General features: G+C 32.1%; 1 pseudogene; it reads right to left on the bottom strand.

Annotated features, from left to right (window-relative positions):
* Nucleotides 2,503-3,063, bottom strand: LOC104707415 (annotated as a pseudogene).

The following is an 8,790-nucleotide window of genomic DNA, read 5'->3' as shown; positions in this document are numbered from 1 at the left end:
ATCTCGGTTTGAGAAATTGTGGAATTGTGGAAGGTCTTAAGCATGGTGAGTTGGAGGACTGAACGATCCGTAAACCTCAACTCATCCGTTGCTTCTGGAAGGTACTTTTCCAGGAGGGGAATAACATGAAAAATCAATAGTTGGAAGGAAAGTGTAAGCCCGTGAGTTGCTGTATGTGACTGGTTAAATTTGTCAACTAGTTTGTCAACACAGTCGACTTTTTCACAATTTCTATTGTCTTGCCAAATGACAGACGCCCCCACGGATATTTGGCAAATGCTTCTACATCTTTCACCATCTCCACAATTATTTTCGAAGCTCTAACAGTAGATGAGTCGCAAAGCAATATACCCTCAACAATTACAATTAGCGCCAATTGCAACCTCCTTGCGCCATCCATTTTCTTTGACTTTGGCATCCTCTTGTCTAGTTTCAACATATTAACAATCTCTTGTATAGTATATGAGTTGTTAGGTCCTAAAAGAGACTTACAATAAGGTTCATCACCTTCCCCCAGATTCTGCAATTTGGCAATTTCATTTTGACTTGGCAATTGGTCGCAGTTCAGACCAGTGACAAAAGCAAACTCTTTCAGGGAAAAGCGTATGGGATGACCGCCAAAAATGAACCAGAGCTCATGTCTCTTCTTAGTAAGAATCGATCGACAAAGTATTTGATGGAACAGTTTCCCTGACATCGAACTCTTCCTTACTGGTAGGGGGAACAAACAACCAAAGGAAGACGACTTAAGCCAATCAAACTCTTTCGTCCCATCCAAGACTTCAACAATGTCAAGGAGATACTCTGGTTTCGAGTAAGAGTTAATACGTCCTTTCTGAGGATAGCGATCAGTTGCGAATAGCCGAGGAGGCAACGTTTCGTCATTACTCCGTAAGACTATCGGTGTGGGGTTCAGGTTACTTTAAACAACGTATACTCGGGAGGACAACTTTTATGAAGGACAATAATGTTGGTGAAAAAGAGGACAACAATTGACTGGTAGACATCAGTAAAATAAGACTATGTGATAGACATAATGTAAAACACGGTAGACAACTACAATCAAATAATAGACAATATGTAAAAGAAGGTAGACAACTACAATCTAGTCAAAAGGAAACGGTGGACCACAAAGAAAATAAAACTTACGGTAGACATGTTATGGTGGACAACTTAAAAAGACAGAAGTGTCGTCCACATTCGTAATATAAGGAAACAGTGGACAACATAATCGATATTTATAGATCTGTTCCACAATATCAGGAAAACCTAGTCCGATGTGGTCCACTAGGTAAAAGACGGTAGACAACTACAATCTAGTCAAAAGGAAAACGGTGGACCACAAAGAAAATAAAACTTACGGTAGACATGTTATGGTGGACAACTTAAAAAGACATAAGTGTCGTCCACATTCGTAATATAAGGAAACAATGGACAACATAATCGATATTTACAGATCTGGTCCACAATATCAGGAAAACCTAGTCCGATGTGGTCCACTAGATTTCAAAATAAAATTTTGAATACGCTTACCCTACGGTGGGGACAAGCTGATAATCGGCTTCGGTTGTGTCGTTGACGGAATCAGAGGCATCTGTTGGACCGCCTCAAGGAGGACTGTGAAATAATTGAAAGAGATTATAAGTCAATCAATTTTTACAAGTAAGTATCTATATATATATATATATATATGACGGCAGTAAAATCGGAAAATTACCCTCCAACGACGGCCAAGAAAGTAGAGAAACTCATAGCCGAGAAGGCGAAGTGATTTCCGCCGGAAATAACTCACAAAGGAGATTTTGTCTTACTTACGACTGGCGGTATCCGCAGAAAAATTGACTTAGTAGAGTAACAGCAAACGGTGGCAACGTCGGAAACGGAGAGACACGTGAGGAATAGCGATTACCGGAGAAGAAGAAGAGGACGGTGATTGAGTTTTACATATGAGTTAGTTTACATAAGAGTTACTTTAAATTATTTACTACAGTTAACTCCCAAAGTCAATTGGGTAATTAAACTCACACCCAATGCCATCGACATGGCAGATTTCGAAAGGCTTTAGCGTATATGACAGATTTCATAAGTTTTTTCACTGTACATGGCACATTTGTTAGATTTCTTTAAAAAGCATAATACTCTTGTGGGCCTAATCTCGCCTTCAATATTTAGTTCCCAAAATCATATCACAACATGCTCTTTGGATGGAGTAGTATGTTACGGCCCATCAAATATCATATTTTTGGAAACATGTTTCCAATTTCCCAAAGTTTCAAACACAACATAAGAACATATTTCCCTTGACACCTTACATGTTTAAAACTTGGTAAAACAAGAGACTGTTTTATTAAGAGGCCCCGTTGCAAACAGATTTGAATACAGCATTTGTTGGAACTTGGAACAACATAAACACAGAAAAGCAATAAAATGCCAACAAACACACATCGGAACAAGATTATCAACTCAGAAACATCAAGCACAAGAAATGTATTACTAGTAACTCTAATAGTAACATTCATCATAGAGTTTAATATCCATTTTGATACGGAAATCCCACGAGTGAGATCGGTCGTGAACGTAGCAATCCCACGAGTCATGATGAAGTCACCAGTCCCACCAACGATCGGTAAGTCTCTGGTCGGCTCCATAAACGGATTTTCACCCATTATGTTCAATGTCCCTTTGTGTTTTGTTGAATTGAATACTACTGACCAAGAAAGCCGGACGTCCAAGAAAGCCAAGTGTCAAATTTCGACTTACCGTGGTAGAAGAAGAAGCCTTGAACACGAGCCACTGGTTTCGAGAGATAGTGCAATAGGGTTGTCCATGATTATAAAATTCCCGAAACTAAAGTCTCCTAGCTAGTCCAATAGGGTTCACGATTGTTGCTGACGTGGCATTAGCCGTGTTATTACCATCGTAAGCAACGTTATGGAGGTGGAAGACGAAACGCTTGCTTGGTTTTGCTGGGTGTCGGAAAGATGAGACGGTATTGGATTGGTTAAATAAGACAGACAAGAAGATGAAGGATGTGAATACTTGTTTGTAGATTTGTTTTGCCATAGTTAGAGTGTTAGGTAGAAATATGAGCAAGTGTTATCGATTTTGTGAGTATGAAAGAGGGCTTTGGGGACCTTCATTTATAGTCATAATATAGTTCACGTGCTATCATTTTTTGGGCATAAAAAAAAAAAAAAAAAAAAGAGAATGACACCTATGAGTGGAGATTTCAAAATGACGTGAATGATCCCTATATAATAAAACGGAAATACACAATTTTTTTCTGTAGACTATATAATTTTTATAAGTTGGTTACAAAATATGTTATAGATTAAATATAAGTTGATTACAAAAAAAAATTATAGATCAATTGGTCAATCTATAGGCTATGTGAATACACTTAAGGAATATCCCAAAAAATCCTCTTAAAGAGAATATTTCAATGATTTATATAATTTCCAAAATAAAATATTTAGTATTCCATGTATTGTTACAAAATATATACTGTTAGACATAAAAATATACTTTTAGGCGTAAAAAGGAATAAAATCTTGGCAATCTATCACACTTAATCGTGATTTCCAAAATATTATTGTGCAGTTGAAAATAAAATCTTATCTAAGCACGGGTCATATCAAAAAACTTTCACCAAACATGTTCAAAAATTAAAATAAAAACAAACAACAAACATAACCATTTCTCATACATGAAATTACAAAATTAACAATATAAAACTTACAAAATAGATGTTCTTTTCAAGCCATCATATTTAGCATATGATTTTATTGCATAATGTTTTATCCAAAAAAACTTTTAAAAACAATCATATAAATTATATTTTATTCTAAAATTATAATATAAATAAAGAGAATTTCAACCCGTGTTGTAGCACGGGTCTTAATCTAGTTGAATAATTATTACTCCATCGTTTCATCGGTAGTTATGGTTTTTTAGAAGTTAATGTTTTTGTCAAATTAGTTGATGTTTTACGGTTTTAAATTTTGTTTCAAAATCATGTGGATCATTCAATAACACCACATTATTATTATTGTTATTATTATTATTATTATTATTATTATTATTACTAGGACTCATACCCTCCGCGATGTCGCGGGGGAAGTATTTTAGAAAAAAAACAATTTAAATTTAAAATTTAAAAATATACATTATGAAATTATTTCAATGTAATAGAATAGTTTGAATACATAAACTGTTACTAAAAACACAATCATCAAAATGAAAACTTATAACAAAAAATATTATGTAGAATAAACGCAACTTTGCAAAACATATTGTTTAAAGTATTATAAATATAAGATATTTTTATGAAGAATTATGGTAAAGAGAGCTATAACTAAAAAAAATCATTATGACGAAGTGATCCTTACTGAGAATATTGAACTAATGGTTATAATGAGTAATGTAATTTTCTATTAAATAACTATAATTAAAAATATATTTAATAATGAGTGAAACAGTATTAATGGAAAATTAAAATTAAAATACACAACTATTAAGAACAAAACAAAATGAACTTTAAATATTAAAATAGTTTTTAACGAAAAGTGATGATAAATAGATACAACTGTAAATTCTATATTTAGTTTTATTAAATTTCTATATTACTATATTCATTTCTAAAATTTTAGTTAGATTATAGAATAACATTGAATATTAGATATTATTATTCAAATTATTTAGATTTAACATAACATAAAAAATTTGTTTCAACAACAATGATTTGTTAGTTATTGATGTAGAGTTCAAAAGAAACAACTCTACAGTGAACAAATACAACTGTTTGAGTTTTTTAAAAAGAACAAATAAAACCAATTTTCTTACAAAAAAGTGCTACGAAAAGTCGCAACTGTTGCTCTTATTTATTATGATTGTTATTATTATTTTAAATATTAAAATATATTTTTAACGGAAAGTTAAGATAAATAGACACAACTGTAAATTCAATAATATGTTGTATAAAATTTCTCTATTGCTATAATCATTTCTAATATTTTAGTTAGATTATAGAATATATTCAATTATCTAGACTCAACATAACATGGAAAATTTGTTTCAACGAACTTTTTAGTTAGTGATGAAGAGACAAATATAAAGAGAGTTCAAAAAGCATGACTATTTAAATAGACACATATATTAAAATGAAAAGTTGTGATGAAAAAAATATAAATAAAATATAGTGAAAAGACACAACTCTACAATGAACAGATACAACCGTTTGAATTTTTAAAAAAAATGAATAAAAATATTTTTTTTACGAAAAGGTACTACGAAAAATTGCAACTGTTGTGTGTGCACTTGATTATACCTACAAACTCTTTATTACCATATTCAAAAGTCAAATCCAAAAGCTTATTATATAATCCATTTAACTCTTCAAAAAAGACTCTAGGTATAAAATTAACTAAAAGTTGTAAATTAGATTCATCATTCCAAAAATATTTTGTTAAATCAAGAATTGGAGGAATCTCTTTACTTTTAAAAGAATGAATGCTAGAGAATAATTTAGAGAGCTGTAAAAACGGTTGAGATTGAAATTTTATATTATTTGGTGTCATGACAAAAAAAATGAAAAACAGTTCAAACAGACAAATATATATATTTCAAAAGATACGAATATTCGAATAGACACAACTCTACAATAAACAGTTGCAACTTTACAAAAAAACCGTTACAATGAACAATCGCAACTTTGTGTAAAACACACAATTTCAATTTTGTACAGATTTTTTTGGAAAATTATCCAAAAAGTACGATTGAAAAAACACATCTTTGGTGGCATTTATTCGGATTGCTATTATATATAGGTATTTTCATTAATTTTTTAATATAAAATTAACTAAAAGTTGTAAATTAGATTCATCATTCCAAAATTTTTTTGTTAAAATGAAGAATTGGAGGAATTTCTTACTTTTAAAAGAATGAATGCTAGAGAATAATCTAGAGATCTGTAAAAAACGTTGAGATTGAAATTTTATATTATTTTGTGTCATGGCAAAAAAATAAAAACAGTTCAAACAGACAAATATATAGATTTCAAAAGATATGAATATTCGAATAGACACAGCTCTACAATGAGCAGTTGCAACTTTACAAAAAATCGTTACAATGAATAATCGCAATTTTTTGTTAAACACATAATTTAAATTTTCTACAGATTTTTTGGAAGATTATCCAAAAGGTACGATTGAAAAACACAACCTTTGGTGGCATTTATTCGGATTGTTACCATATTGAAAAGTCAAATCCAAAAACTCACTATGTAATCTATCTAACTCTTGGAAAAACACTCTAGGTATTTTTATTAAACTTTTATATTTAAAATTAACTAAAAGATGTAAATTAGATTCATTATTCCAAAAATCTTTTGTTAAATCAAGAATTAGAGGAGTTTCTTGACTTTTAAAAGAATAAATGTTAGAAAATAATTTAGAAAAATGAATAAATCGTTGAGATTGAAATTTTAGTTGATTTTGTGTCATGACAAAAAAAAATGAAAACAGTTTAAACAGACAAATATATATAGATTTCAAAAGATACGAATATTCCAATCAACACAACTTTACAGTGAACAGTTGTAGCTTTTCATAAATAACGTTCAATGATCTATCACGACTTTTCAGAAAATATCCAAAAGGTACGATTGAAAAAACACAACTGTTGGTCGCATTTATTGAGATTGTTATTATTATATAGATTATTATTGTTGAACTATTAGTGTATATTGCAGATAGGCTTTGAAATGTATGTGTATTTTTTGATAATATGTGAATTTCCATTAATGAAAATAGATTGTATTGACTACAATGCCTTTGATAGTCCTTGCTCAAAAAAATAAAAGCAAGAAGGTATCTGAGAATCAAATGATTAGGTATAAGGAACCTAAACAAATCTAAGCCACTCTTGCATTAGCCTTTTTTTTTTTTTTCGTGCATTAGCCTTTTGAAATGCTTGAAGTGACTTTTTTAAAAAATGGCATCTCTAACCTGTCTGTCCAGAAAAGAACATGAGATGTTGCGATGTTGTTGTGAAACCGAGTATTCCTTTCAATCCATATGGTGTATATACCTGTGCCCATATGTGAATTACAAAAGGACGATATCCCAATCTCCTAGTTGCCTGGATCCATAGCTCTTCACTAACTTCGCAATGAAGAAACAAATGCTCTCAGGTTACAGGCTGATTTCCGCAAATACAACAGCTAGTCTCGATTTGCATTCCCCAATTTGCTAGCCTTGTTCTTGTGGGAAGCCTATTGAGATGCGTGATCCACAACATGAACGCATGTCTTGGTATCGCTCCTTTGTATCAAACGTGGTTTGACCAAGAGAGTGGTTTTTTTTCTTTGCCTTAAAGATTCCCATGTCCTCCTTGTGATGAAGTGATCAAGCTCTTTTTCTTTTATTTTCCATAGGAATCAAGTTAAGGCACAACGTAGGAAGCAGAACTGTTGTAAGATGAATCTGCAGTAGTTCAGCTTGAGGTGATCTTGCGGGTTTGATAAGCCATTCCGTGGCAGAACACGCATGAGAAACCTTTCCAGCCAATGGAATGCCAGTTTGGGCTGGTCCTGAAGACCCCAAGTACTGGACAAGCGGACCAAAGGTAGACCACCAATCAAACCAGAAGCTTACCTGCTTACCATTTCCCACATGAACCGAATAACAAGAGGACGAAGGTGAAGAAGCGTTCTCCAAGTCCATGAGTTCTGCTTCTTCTCATCAATTTGCTAGAAAAATCCATTTTTGATTTTGTTGTTTCTCAACCAGTCAGCCCAAAGAGAATCCCTAGCAGATAATAGCCTCCATATTAGCTTCAAACAGAGAGTTCTGTTCCACTGTGCAAAGCAACAAAACCAAAGCCCTCCTTCTATGGGCAAACACAATTTTTTCCATGCAATTTTTGGATTCATTTCTTTGAAATATCCACGCACCACAGAAATCTACGTGTTAATTTTATTACATTTCCTTCTGTTTTTATGATCTAATGAAAATCTCCACATATATCAAAAACTAATACTTGTTAACTGAATCCTAACAAATATGAAACCGAAACTGAAATATATTTGATTTTCTGTTTTATAAACCAAATAAGAACCGAACTGGAATAGCTGAACTGAAAAATGGATCGAACAATATCAGATTGTTTACACTTGCATACAAAATTTTCTCAAATCCTTTCATTTCCTTTTAGGATATGTAAGTAACAATTAATATTTTATTTCCTCACTACACAGTTTTAGTTTTATGATATGTAAGTAACAACCGAGTATTCCTTTCAATCATAGCTTTACGATTGATATATTGATACCATTGTTAGATGACGCCATGTCATACACAATATGATGCTCAGATATCCACTTTTTTCAGAACATAAAGTGAAAGCATGATGACTTTGGTTGCTACAAGGCTGGTCTATAGGACTCTGGAAGAGAGGTTCGCGCGTAGAAGCCAGTAACATATATCGAATGACGTGGTTGTGATTTTAGAGACTTTTTGATTAGAGAACAAGTTATTATCATATATATTAAGAAAATTTGGACTTATCATTTAATAGGAAAGTAGGTCATAGGAGGTGTCCTATATATTGTGTTATTGGGGCAAACATGTTGTTTGGCCATTCAAGAAGAATTTTCAGAACTAAGCGAATAAGCTTTTAGGGTTCTTAGGGATTTTGGTTAGATTAAGAATTGGTCAGTGACAAGTCATGTTGACTGTGTATAAATCTGATTAAACATATCTTGTAAGATTGTTTAAGTGATTCTTAATAAGA

The sequence above is a fragment of the Camelina sativa genome, chromosome 8, assembly GCF_000633955.1.
Source record: "Camelina sativa cultivar DH55 chromosome 8, Cs, whole genome shotgun sequence".
In the NCBI taxonomy this organism is placed as follows: Eukaryota; Viridiplantae; Streptophyta; class Magnoliopsida; order Brassicales; family Brassicaceae; genus Camelina; species Camelina sativa.
Note: the sequence above shows the minus strand (reverse complement) of the source record. Positions and strands in the feature narration are given on the sequence as shown.